This window comes from Calypte anna, chromosome 8 (assembly GCF_003957555.1).
Source record: "Calypte anna isolate BGI_N300 chromosome 8, bCalAnn1_v1.p, whole genome shotgun sequence".
In the NCBI taxonomy this organism is placed as follows: Eukaryota; Metazoa; Chordata; class Aves; order Apodiformes; family Trochilidae; genus Calypte; species Calypte anna.
In genome coordinates, this window is record NC_044254.1 from 19,321,298 (window position 1) to 19,336,037 (window position 14,740).

Here is a 14,740-nt window from a genome sequence, read left to right on the forward strand (position 1 = left end):
ACTCCAGCCAAAAACCTCTCTTAATCATGAGCATATTTCTCTTGAAATTACTCATGGCAATAACAGTTCTAATACATGGCTTCACATCTAACCTGTAGCTATATTACATTAAAGATCACATTAAGGAGGAAACGATCAGCAGGCTAACTCAACCATGGTCACAATAGCAGCTTTCTCAAGGCTGGAATTGACATTGAAATCCATTTTTTATCTTTACTAATTCATTGGAGGACTAACAGTGAAACAAATGCCATCCCCAGCGCTGGCACAGCACGCAGCATTTAGTGCCTTTTAAGAAAGTAAAAAGAAATAAGAATGTATGGCTCACCAGCGGACAGCACAGTAAACATGCTTTATCATTTCCAAGAAGAATGCCATATTGCATGCATGCTTGCTGTTTATTCAGTTTGTGGGTTTGGTTTCAATAGTACCAGTTGTTAAGACAAATGAAGCAATATAAGAAGAATTTTATCAGGTCTTAGTAATTCTTTATTGTGTGGTTGCACTTGACACTAAAATTAGTGAAACAAAGGGCCAACTTGATAAATCATTGAAAGCAAATTATCTGTGGCTCTCCAAGGCTTCCTGCAAGAAACGACAAAAGGCAGCTCATGCATTTTACAGTGCTGTTTCTCAACCATCAGCAAGCAGGTTGCTGGTGACTGACCTTTCAAAGCCTTTCTAATATATTTTGCCATGCCAAACTGGAGCATAATTTTTCTGATTTAGGCTTGTGGCTGCATGCTAGACATCTGTTACACGGTATGTCTGACCAAATTCATTAAACTTATGGGTTTTGGTAGAGAAGGCTGATTTTAAAATCTACTGATAAAGGAGACAAACTAAATTTTTCAATTTAATGCAGAGCTTGACTTGAATAATGTCCAGCTTTCTGCTCATCAAATATTTAATTAGATTGCCATGATGGTCATAGAAAGTATTCTTGGCAGTCAAATGCTCACTGAAACAAATACAGTAGTGAAATGTAAATCCTATAGAGGATTTTATGTGCAATCATGGGAACTTTAGAATTCATCTGGAAAACCGCCCAGCTATTTAATTTAATTTTAAATTCCTATGAATTAATAGTTCTAGTGATCTGGAGATTTATTTTTTAACACTATTGGAATCTACATACTTGTGTAGATATGCAACTGTATACCCAATAGTTACACTTCCAAAGAACATAGGCTGAACTCATAAGCTTTTAAGCAGCTTGCAAACAATATAGAGAACATCTTGAAGTCCATCTGACTTCCTGCTTCAACCAATCTGCTTTCAATATACAAGGGATGCTGAACTCTTCATGCATTTCTATTCCTCCTTAGAGTCAGGGGTAAAGAAAAATTAAAACATAAACTGCTGCTTTGTCTAGCCCAAAATAAAAAGTGACGGAGCCATGTCACTTTCAGCAAGGTCTGACAGATGAGAGCTTTTTGTCTGCAGGAAAGGGACTGATTGTCCCCCCCCTTCCCATTTACCTTTCTCACTTTCACCTTTCCAGTAGCTACAGGCTGACAAAACAGTCAAATGAAATAAAAGTCTGCTTGTGGCAGCTTCAGGAGGACCTAAGATACAAATGACAAAATAAAAATCTATGTAGAGTCAGAATCCATGTAAGAAGTAGTGATGCAGATAGCTACAAACTTCTCAAAACTGGGAATGGACTTGGAGCAGCAGAGCTCTTCCATTGATTCCTAAATAAAACTTCTCAAACAGCAACTTTCCCTGAGCTGTCAGGAGGAATGAAGTAACTTTCTTTCTATAGTGTGTTTTAACTCAGGTTGTCTTTCAGAGATTTCTTTCTACAGACATAAACCACCTTTTTAAACTATGGTTGAGTACTCATTAAGGTCAAGAGAGACAACATAGCATAATCTATATCTTAATAATATAATGAAAAATTAAAACCATGCTTTACATCCTATGGTTGGCCTGAAATGAGTACTCAAGTGGAGGAGCTTTTTCAGCTATGGCAGTGCACCTAACACCTCGTAGGCTAAAGGTTAGGACAAGGGCAATGGGTAGTACAGTGCTTCTGCTGATGCCTCAGATGATGTTTGCAAGACATTTTTCCCAAATGTACTGGCAAAATGTATCTGTATGGGTCCAGCAAACCCTGTTCCAGACCTTGACCTCTCTCTCCTTTCCACCATATCCAGAGGCTGCATGTTTGTGCATACAATCAGTACACAGAATCCCTCCAAACTTAAATCTGCACCTACTCTTCAGCCCTGTCACCTCTTCAGAATGAAAGCCCAGTCTTAAGTGTTTAATTATTTTGTGACTCATTGATAGCAGCATGGCTCCTTTGGTATAGAGATTATTTCAATGGACTGATTTAGATTTGTGCCTAGCTTAAAGAGAGTAAGAAAATTAAGTTTTTGTTTATCTACTACCTTTCACAAAGGAGTAAGAAGAAAAGGGATCTGGTGCAATGCAAGTAGTTACACTCAAGTTAAGTTCTGCATGATACTACATAGGAGTGCTGAAAGCACCCAAATACACTCCCATCAAACTATGTGTATGATGATGTTTCTCAGAAAAATCTTGATGATAGAAGTGCCTACAGTAGATTGGAGGAAGAAGGTTAATTTTATCAAGATCACTTTGATATCCTTATGCCTTAGAAATGACAAACCTGAACTACTAAGATTTTATCCGTGGCTAAACATGTGAAAATATTTGTTAAAAATAAAATCTAAGAGTGACTCCTATGAAAGTTGAATCATTTTGTCATGTCCATTGTATTTTGTGGTCTGGGAAACCTTGGATCTGTCACCTCAAGAGTAAAATCCTGGCCCCACATCTTTTATCCCTCTTGGCTATCTGCAGCAAGGAGCTTACTAGCAAGTATAAGGCTCTCACTCCTAGCTCTGCAGCCTCATGAGGTATGAGCTTAAACCATGATCACAAGCATAGAGCAGAATATTGCTTGTCCTGGGCCTCTCGCCAGTGACATTTGGGAGTACGGCTGGGAGTGCCACATTTCAGGGGGAAGAAGTAAGCATTTTTTGACTGACTAGCTGAAAAAATGAGACTAAAGATGCTAAGGGGGTTGGAATACGATGGAAGTTTGTGTGGATTAATAGACAGAGGGGCAAAGGTATATAGGAAAGGAAATACATCACACTGATACCACCTCCGTGTGTTGTTTTATTATTTATGTATATATGAAATTTTAACCTCTCTTTCTGGAGAGAAATGGTTGCATTTCTGCATTGCAAACACAACCAATGGAAAACATTCAGCAGCTGGCAAAGTAATGAGCTTACACTATAGATTTTTCAAACTGCCCAGTGATTCATGAAATGCTTTTAGAAACTGGAAGTATGCATTGAGGATTGGTCAAAAAAAAGGTAGAAACACTATTATAGATCAGTCAGTACTGTCTCTCCTTTGTGAAAGCAGGCTGCCTTTGAACTTCGGATGGAAGCAGTGATAGATGCATAAAAAAAAATGAAATATTGCATGGAAATAGATGTGCAAATGAAAACAGAAAGGGGAAAATAGTAAGATAAGATCTGCTGAATCTGCTGGTTTTTTTCTTTTCCATTTCTTAGGTTTGTTGCCAATCTAAGAAGCATAAATAAGGGTATTGGATATTTCAGAAACAATCAGTCTAGCTCAACTAAATGGACACATCTGCTTTAAGGCCACGTGTGAAACACTATGCTTCATTCTAATCGGCTGAAGGTTGCTTAGGTTTGTTTGTTTGTTTTGGGTTTGTTTCTTTTCGGGGGATGGGGGGGGAAGTTAAACAAGGCACATCCTGGCATATACAGCTTACTGAAAATTTCACGTCTAGAGTCAAATCTTTGAAGTTTAAGAAATTAGCACAGGAGGGCACAGACAGAAGGTACCCAGTACCACTTGGGTAGTCCACAGGCATGACCACAAACTGTTCTTCATGGCCTTTTGTTCTACTGTCCCCTGCCAAAACAGAAGGAACATATACATAATCTCTATCAACATAACAGATTTAAAGCAGCTGAGGACACAATTAGGATAATTCAGTAAGAGATTGCATATGTTTAAATATTCCTTTGCTCTAAGATAAGAAATCTTAACAGGATTCTGAATGGCTCAGCTTTCAGTGTACATATGGCTGTTCCTTTGAAGACAAAAGCTACACTAACTGGAAGACAAAGTGTTAAGTTAAATGGAATAGAATTTATAAACTTAAAAAAAAAAACAAACAAATATAAGACATGAAGCATTAGAGCAAAAGAGGAAGCAAAGAAGGATAAGTGCTCATTATGGATTGGTTTGCAGTTTTTAATGTATTATTAGAGAGTCGATAGAAAACTCACCTGCTATTACTAACACAAACATAAACATCACTCATGATGACAGGCTGAACAACAGCTATGACAACAAGGGGATCCATTACCATCAAATTGCAAAGGCATAGTCACAGAATCAAGAAGTCCTACAGTGTCCAAACTATATATATCTTATTTTGGTAACAGGTACTGTTCTTATCTATGGGTTTATAGAAACCATCTTTGCTATTCACATAGTATATCACTATATAAGCATATATGCAAATTCAGAGCAATAAATCAGTTAAAGTACAGCGTGACAATAGCTGCCAATGTCACACATCATAGCTCAGCAACTTCAGGCTGTCCTGTGTGCTTCTGACTTACAGAGTGGAGGTTTGTGGCATTTCCTCCATTTACCCAGCATACTCCAGATGCAGTTGAATGAAAGGTTGGGGATTTGATGTTACTGCTGAGAGATCCTGAGTGCTTTCATTTCCCAGGGAATTTGACAGGAATTGAAGGAGGGTCTCTGCATTCAAAGGAGCTGCCTATTAAAGACAGATTTGGTTCTAGCCCTTTGCAGATTCAGTTGAGAAAAAATTTCTACTGGGAGATGTCAGATATTATGGAGCCAGGGTGTAGCAATTCTAAAGACACGGAGATAGTGACCACATCTACATAGCTTGCTTTGTTAATTGCAACTGAACATGCAATCTGGGACTACAAGAGAGTACAGAATAGATCTAATATAATTTCCCGTGTCCAAATCTGGTACTGCAAGCCACTCCAGCCAGCTCTTCCAGCGAGGATGAATAAGTGTTGTAGAAACCATTCTGAAACAGTGGGAGAGTTTCTTCATTGCAATAGATACCTGACTGAATGCTTCAAACCAGCTGCTGAAACAGATGGATGGTCTTCCTTTGCAATGCACTGTGTACTTGTTTAAACATTTCTGCCATATTATTGGCATTCGTCACTCTCAAACAAATACAGGAAACAAGGCTTCTCTGTTTCATACAGGAGAGATATCTAGAATGTCTAATGGCATTCTCAAATCATGGATTAGAGCAAATCCATGGCTACATACACTCATTTTTCTTTCTTACACTTCAGGGCAGAGGACCAAGTTCAGCTCAGCTGCAGAGCTGGATTCAACATTTCCTGCACCAGCTGTACCCTCCTTTCTTTGAACTGCTATTAATACTTGTTATTACATTCCCCAGCCTTTGTCACCACCACCTGCCTTATGCATTCAAGTGGCAGAACTTTTAAAAAAAGATCCTGTGCTTGTCCCAATTACAGTAAATATTTCATTCACAGTGAAGATTGTAAATCTATTCTCTCTCCTAAACTACAGTGTCACGAACATACTGACTCTAGTTTTGCTGCAGTACTTTTATTACCTTCTGATAATTACCTTGGTGGGAAATGCATTTGATTTTTTTTTTCTGAATTTCTCCACAGACCAAAATGTTCCAATCAAACACCCATATTTATCCGATTGCTTTATTTTTCCTTTTGGTTCATAGTTTGTTTCTGCTTAGAAGGGATTATTCTGATGCCTTCTTTCTCTATAGTAGTTTTTGTTTTTATGGTAAATATCTAATTTTATTTGTTATGCAAAGCCCTTGAATTCTTTAAGGTTTTTTCAATTCTTCTGAGATGTGAAGCTGAGCTCTGCAGGGCACGTGCTCTTTCTGTTCTGAGTTCAAATAAATGAGGCCTCAGGCCATTTACAGTTTAGACCATAAATTCAGATGTCAAAGGAACAGGTGGTAACGTGACACAAGCTGTTTTTGCTCATTGTATCAGTTTCCTCTGCTTAGTGTCCTACTGCTTCATCTCTGTCACAATTCCAAGTCACTCTCCAACAATGGTTGCTCCATTTTGGCGGGTTCACTTTCTGTCTGTTGATAAATGAGAGCTTCTCTGCTTCTAAGCAATATCAGTCTGGAAAATGTGGAGCTTGGAATCTGAAAGCGTGTCTATACTGGCACATTAACTCAGGCACAGAACCACATCACTGTGACTAAATCCTTCTGGGATAAAGCTGGCTCATATTGCCCAGCTTGGAGCCTGTAAAGAGGAGCTCAGGTCCATCTGCACATCAGCTCTGACTCACCAGCAGGCTGCTAGGTTGAAGCACCATGGCTTGTTGTTCAATAACTTGCAAATAATAAAGAAAAACAACATCTTACCAGAGAAGTGAAAACAATGGGCATGATGCATTGGTGTAAAATAATATAACAGCTGCTCAGTGTTTGCTCAGTCACAAGTTTTTGAGGTATTATTTGTATATAATTCAATATCCTGCTGGTGAGCAAGTGTGAACGGTGTTGGACTTTCATCTCGTATAGAAATTATCTGCTGGTCTTGTTTGTGTAGAAGGCAATGTCATTTTAATAAAAAAACCACTTTTTTACTTACCTTTTTATAAAAGTACTTACTTTTAATAAAAAAAAAAAATACTACTATGACAATTTCTTTAAGAGTCTAAAAAATTTTACCCTGTTATTCATCTTAATCCATTGTCTGCATACTACCAAGTCCTCATGAAATCCATGTGGCTACATCCATATTTACAGAAGCCAGTTTTGTAGTGAATGTAAGGAATAGTGCTCGCTCAAATCCAACTATCACCTTATAGCTGTGAATATTTAGTACCTCGGGTATTGAAGCCCACAAAGCCTTAAATTTGGTATTGAATATTAGAAGCCCTTTTTTTAAATTTGAAACTTCCTGACTTCTCAAAACCAAGAGTTTGTTCTCAGCATCACTTGAAGATTATTTTTGATAAATAGCACCATCTCCCATCTCCATTTACAAAGCTTCAAATAAAATCAGGTGGAAAGTGACCTCATACAAACACTGGCTCAGAAAGTTGCTTGACTCTCTAGTTCTGCACATTTCAAGCTACCATAAGTTATGAAAGTTTCTTCCAAATTACCACCAGCAGTTATCAAAAGACACCTTGGAGTTTAATGAGTCATTAGAAAAAAAAAAGTGTTTTCTTCACTCCTCCCCCTAGGCAAAGAGGGATTATGCATTGGCTCATTTCAAGAGAAACTGGACCAGCCTCTATTAGCATATGTGGTAGACAAAGGGCACAAATCTAGTTTTCATTTTCCTCTTGTCAGCTTCTGCAGGAGCTTTGCTCAGCCCTTTTTGCTTTTCATCACCTTTCCAGCCAGCAAGGCACAAAGACCTACAAGAAACTATAGAGAGCTGAACCATGAGCCCAGCAATCCCTCTACTCTCATATTTAGCTACCATGACCTGCATGCCTCTTCCTCTTTTCCTCTTCCTCTCCCTTTCTCTTTTTATTTATTTATTTATTTATTTATTTATTTTATTCTTTTTAATTAATTCCTTGTCCAATCATTGAGCAGCTGGACTGGGTCCTCCCTGGCCAATCTTTCCTAGCACCTATTGCACCATGCTGCACTTAGACCATGCAGAGCTCCATGATGGAACTGGCTAATGATGGACCTGCCTGGCAAAGTTGCTTTTCACCAGGGCACTGGGTGGTTGGGTGGTTGCTGGCACAGCTACTTATCTGTAGCTATGTTATTACAGCATGACTTTTTGATTAATTAGAAACTCAGCACTGTAAGTTTTAGTTTCACAGTCTGGATATTATTAACTAAAATGCAGAAGAAAAACTCTCCTGTTCATAGCTTTAGACATTTGAAGGTGAGGGAGGAAGGGGGAATGGTTAGAGCAGGACAGAAAAAGTGCATACAGCAAATATGGATACAGTAGAGGGTTGGCAACTGCTTCAAGGGGTATGTCAGGGATAAAAAAGGTCTTAGACATCATCACAGGTAGTCAAGAAGTTAAAAGTGATATTAAGAGAAGTATAAACTCTGATCTTCACAGTTCACTCACACAAACGGGGAAGAAAGCTTGGAGCCTTAAGGCGGCCCTGGGCTGCTGATATTTCAAGCCAACTAATTAGGATTTAGCAAAGGAATGAGCAGATGACACACAGAGAAGGTCTGATATGCAATGACTGCTCTCTGACCATACCAAATATAAGGAAAATACAATTTCTAAATCTTAAAAAAGTGATGGTGTAAGGGAAAACGTTATCTCTGCCTCTCCCTGATTGAAGCTTAAGAGCTATGAAGATGGAGACTATGTATTAAAATCTGAGTGATCAAAGTATATTCCTAAGCCCAAAATTCAGTATTTCTGTATAACAACATTACTGCTCAACATGCTGCCCTGTCTTGAAAATCTAGCTCTAGATCTAAGCTGGATCTTTGTCTTATCTTTCATCTCACACAGAGCTACTTTGTATATACATAGGCTGACCTTTCACTTTTCCAATCTATTGCTATTTAATTGTTCCTATACTTTGCAATCATTAGATAAGGTCAGTCTTCACATTTCAAAATGGGTACGTAATTTTTTTTTTTAATGCACACTGATGTTGGTCAGTTTTGTGTCTTTGCAACATGAGATTATGCAAACCTGTGCTGACCAGAAGACACTTTGCAAACTGCAGGGTGCTGATTGTGGCAACATTGAAACAGGCTGCAACATATAGCAATATGGGTTACATAGATCCATTTTATTCCTAAATGCAGGTATTAACAAATTGGCAAAGTTATTGGCCAATTGACTCAAAGTATAAGCATTAAAATAATTCATCCTGAACAATGCATAGTTTTATTTTATGTTTACTACAGTAGGCTCACCTGCACAAATTTGCTGTGCTTATTTAATATCCCCTTTAGGATGAAAAATGATGCCAGTCCTGTGGTAATAGCATCTTTTGACGCTGAGAAAGCATTTCACACTATTGAATGGCAGTAGTTTCTCTTTACTATGATGGAAATTTTAAAATTTGCTGCAAATATATTGCACCAGTTACACTGTTCTGCACAAGGATGCATACTAATGTCACAATACTATCTCAATTTTGACTTTCGAGGGAGTCTAGTCAAGGGTGCCCACTTCCAGTGCTATTTTTGCTAATGAAAGCAAACTAATCTATAAAAGAGTAGGAAGTCTGGGTGGAGACTCTAAAATAGAATGCATTAGAGCTGATAGCTTTTATTTGCAGAACTGCCCTTAAAATAGTGCTCCATTTATTAATAACCCTTTGGAGACTCTCAAACAGATTCTACAGGGAGCTACAGTTCCTAAATAATTTCCCAGGTATGCACTGGATTCAGATTCAGCCAAAATTTTGCAGGTGAAGTGATGATAGCTATGGAACTGCTGCAATTCCCTCACTACTTATTAAAATGAAAACTCACAATGCTGAGGACCTTCACAGTAGCGTGCATGGGATACAGCAGGGCTTCAAATATAAAAGTACTTTAATCCAGTCTTGAAGTGTCACATGATTTAATGAAGGAAAAATTCTTCAGAAGCATTATGGACTGGTTTCCCATGCTCTGATCATAGAGAAGTGTCTCCCCCTCTTGCAGTAAACTATACCACTATGAAGAAAAAGGGAAGATCCTTAAGAATTATCAAAAGGCTATACAATTTCTTTATTACTTTTCCTCAGTGTCTTGAAAGAGTCAAATAGAAGTATGCCAGCAGTACTGCAATGAATAAGCCTTTGTCTCCACAAACAGAAAGCAAGCACCCTCAGTCAAACCAGGCATCATTCGAGCAACTGTGGTACAATTTCTTCCTTCACATTTTAGCTTCCTGCTTCCTCCACATTAAATTTCAGAACGTTCTTCTATGATATTTTAGACTTGTACTGCTTGCTTGCATTATGTTCCCATTAATAATGCTGAGAGAACATATTCTTCCCCACTGTTTCTCTCCAGTACATATCAACACTTACTGAGTCCTTCCCATCCCTGGTTTCTGTTACGGATCTCTCATGCATCAGATGAGCTTGAAGATTCTTGCAGGTAGGTGTTGGCAAAGACCCTTCCACTTCCAGATCACTTAAGCTGTAACCTGTAACCTCCACATAAGGCTCAATGCTACAGATATGGAAAGCTAGAATTAGTCCCTATGGCAACAGAGTAATAAGCATAGTACAGGTGAAATGTTGAGAGGCACCTGAGGAAACTAACTAAACAGCTGGTTCCAGTTAGTCACAGGCTTCTGCAATTAAATGTATCAGATCTTCAGTACCACTCTGGAAAAGCCCACAGATAACACTGCATAGCCAAGGAAATAAACTTCTTGGGTAGAAGGTGATCCTTATGGTAGGACATAACAAAACCAGAGAAGGTGAATGGACATTTAGTTGGACCTGAAATCAGCAATCATTCTAACTGCAATGAGGTCTTGGCAACCCTTGCCTTTCAGTAACTTGGTAAACTGAGGTATCCACAGAGGGAAAACAACTCTAAAATCCTTAAATAATAACTTTCCATGCTCACACTGTAAGGAATGTTGTAACTGAAGGAACTTTTTGAAAATTCTTTACCCTTATTCTCCCCTTAAGTTACTTGTATTTATGGACTTGTAACTGGTTTAAATCTATGGTGATACATGTCAATTCAAACATTTAGGAATAAATGTTTGAAAACTATTTCATTAAGTGCTTAGAAGTTAAAGTCAAAATCAGTAAATAAAGTTTACCAAAGGTAAACTGAAAGGCAAAATGAACTCACTCTGATGAGTTAATGTAATTCCCTTATGGAATGCTAGTTTCCCTACTATAATTAATTTTAAACACTAAACCAGTGTGTCTATTTTTGATAATTATAAAAACGCATTCATCCATGTCCTTACAAATTATTAATATTTATCATACAGAATATCCTGTAGACAGTAAGAATCAAGGGAGACAGAGTTTTCAGCAAATTCTTACACCGCTATAAAAAACCAATAATGGAGTTTGAAAAACCTGTGAGTCCAAACCAAGAAGATCTATAGGGCTAAATTGTCAGGCTTCCTTCCTAGCACGTACTTCACAAGTCATTCAGGCAAAACTTGCACTGAACCACAAAAATCAAAGATTTTAGGACACCAAGTGCGTGATACTGCCAAGTACTCTCCATGCTGATGTAACTCATGTTCCATTCCTGGGAGACAAGAGAATCAAGGCATGAAGCCATAATGATGATATAAAAGTATATAAGAAAGTCCCTTGAGTTCTTTTCTGTTTCAGGGATAACTTCATTGATAAGGAAACTTCATCATGACACTTCTGAGTTACTTCTCTGACATTTCAGAAATACTGATTATCAGTAGTTCTGCTCACAGATGTTTTTAATCTTCTCAGCATATCAAGACCTAAAGCTGCACACTTGTAGGAACTCAAATTCATCATCAGTAGCAATAAGAAGCTTCCCTTAAGTCAGCAGAAGTCAATGGGATTTTTGCTTGCATAGCAGCTGCTGGATCAGATTCATGCTATGTAGTTGTGTGTTGGCTTATATAGGGTATCAAAACCACGAAAAGCAGAAACTGGAACCAAATATGAGGTATAGAATTTTTCAGTTTCAAAAACTTAAGTTCCATCTAAATTTCTTTTCCATTAAAAAAACAACCCCCATATACCTCATCAATTTCTGAAATGAAATTTGATGAGAGTGTGCTTCCCTTCAAAAAATACCCAGATCCCAAGGCAGGACACACAGCAACTTCATAGAATAGCTGATTCTAACATACACACTGGTGTGTGTGTGTGTGTGTGTAGGTATATATGTAAGTATACCCATTAACACTTCCTTTGTTGGTAGGTTAGCTCTTAAAGTTTAAATAATTTGTTTGAGTGAAGAAGCAGTAACATCCACAGTAGCAGCAAGAATTACAATTATCAATAAAACCCATTGTCCCCTTACATAATTATAGGCAAAGATTAGTTTATCTATGGACAAGAAGTGTCATCTCCACAGAGTCACCAGATTGTCACAGTTGGAAAAGATCTCCAAGATCACTGTGTCATACTATCAACATCCCTACCCCCAGTAGAATAAATAAAATATATATATCTACATCCATATGTCTGCATGTCCAGAATTGCCTCACCTACATGCTTTTTGAATACCTCCAGGGACAGTGACTCCACCACCTCCCAGGGCAGCCTGTACCAGTGCCTGGCTATCTCTCAGTAAATAGATTTCAAGCATTGGATTGGGCTGCCCACTGAAGCAGTGGATTCTCCGTCCCTGGAGATATTTAAAAAGAGACTGGATGTGGCACTCAGTGCCATGGTCTAGCAACCGCAACGGTGGTTCAAGGGCTGGACTCGATGATCTCTGAGGTCCCTTCCAACCCAGCCAATTCTATGATTCTATGAAAGAAATTCTTCCTCACATCTAGTCTAAACATCCCCTGGTATAACCTCAGGATGTTTTCTCTATTCCTATAATTATTTACTTGATAGAAGAGGCCAGCATCCACCTCCCTAGAAACTCCTTTTGGGCAGTTGTAGAGAGCAGTAAGGTCTCCTCTCAAACTCCTCCAAGCTAAACATTCCCAATTCCCTCAGCCTCTTCTCATTAGACTTATGCTCCAGACCCATCACAAGATTGATTTCCCTTCTCTGAACTCTCCCCAACATCTTTTTTATAGTGAGGGGCCCAGAACTAAAGACAGCACTTGAGGTGCAGCCCCACCAGTACCAAGTGCAGGGGGACAAGCATTTCCCTATTGTGTGGCCACAATATTTGTGATACAACACACAGTGCTGTCTGCTACCTTGGTCATTTGAATACAAGTCTGGCTAATATGCAGTGGGTGTGCTCCAGGTCCTTTTCTGCCTGGCAGCTTTCCAGCCACTCCACCCAAAGCCTGTAAAGTGGCATGGGACTGTCGTGATCAAAGTGAAGGACCTAGGAAAAGGACCTGAGACCTAACACTAAAGCTGACCCTAAAAGTAACCCTAATCACAACCCTAAACCTTAACCTTAACCGTAACCTTAAGGCAAACCTAACACTAACCATAAATCTAACCCTAACCAAAACCTAACACTAACCTAACCAAAACCCTGAAACCTAACGCTTACCCTAACCCCAGACCTAATGAACCTAACCTTAAACCTAAATCCTAAAGACTGACCTTATCACTAACACTAGCCCCAAACCCTAATTCTAATGGGCCTAACCCTAACTATAACCCTAAGCAGGACATAGATTAGGAATCGGCCCCTGAACGCTGATGGGGAACATCAGGAAATCTTTGCAACCTTTTTGTGTCCAGCTCCTGTAACAGAATGAAGGGGCTGGTTTTTCAGAAGGTACCCTGAGTTTTTCGTTTTTCATTGTGCTGAATCAGAGCAGCTCAGCTCTGTTTGTGATGAGGACTGTGAAAACACAAAGGAACAGATGAGACAGAGCTAGATAAGGGAAGACAGAAGTGTATTCCTTGTTCTATCTCTACACAATAGCTAAAGGAGGCAGGAGTCACAGCAATGTCAGTACAGGCATATGTGTGTAACTTCCTGCACAGAGTGATGATGCAGCAACCTGTGCTCCTACAATGCAAATTAATTTACTGCTGTTTCATGTACCAGTGTAAAGACTTAAACCAGCAACTTAGCTAACATAATGAATACACCTATAGGCTGGGAAAAGAAACTGATAGGTTTAGACTAATCCAAAAGTACCAGAGATATGCAGGACAACCGTCGTGGTGTAAGACAAATGGAACAGGCAATGATGTTTTAAGGATGAATAGCTATTGCCTCTGAAAGTGAAGAGTCTTAACTGGTCTGTGCTCTCTTGCTTTGATGTGACATTTCCAATTTTGATCACCTAGCTGACCACCAAGAGAGGAGTGAAAAGAGTGTATGATTGTAGGTTGCTATTTTTAATGTCAGCATTCTTCATTATTGAATCTTCTGTTTATGCCGCTGATGTGTAATGTTGTGAAGCAGATGAGCTTGTAAAGTATGAATGGTATTCTATAACCTTTGCTGTACTTTCAATTACCTTACAGTAACTTAGAATTCAGAAACGCTGCTCTGAGCAAAATCAAAATACAATAAGATAAACTTCATTAGGAACTGAAGCAGTAGGGCTGTTGATGAAGGGGGATAAAATGGTCTAATTAATAGTTATTGCATCAAACGAAACAGCAGTTACAATAATGACGCTGAGGATATTGATGGCATTGAGGATGGAATTTAGTTCAGAATGGAAATGAGCAAAGTATTCCTCTTCAACTGAGTATTGCTGTAGGCAGTGGAAGGCCTCAGAGCTACTTTGTGTTTTTTTGTTCTTTTGTTTTATTTGATAGTGCAGCTCCAAGTGATTAATACCAATGTGTGCACAAGAGAAAGCACACTCACTTCACTGGAGCCCCATGGCTGACATTTTGACCACACTGAAGAATAAGCATTTTTTTTTTTAATTCCTGCTGTTTGGTTTTTCAGTGACAGCTACATGCAGGTGGATAGTTATCTAAGGGGGCCTCCCAACTTCTTTGTAATTTTTATAAAACCTTTCTCTCTCTTCTTTGGTTTGTGAAAGCTGTTGGCAGCAGGGAATACCAACTACTGCATCCTGAGATAAGGTTCCATTCTCATCAGTATTTTGTT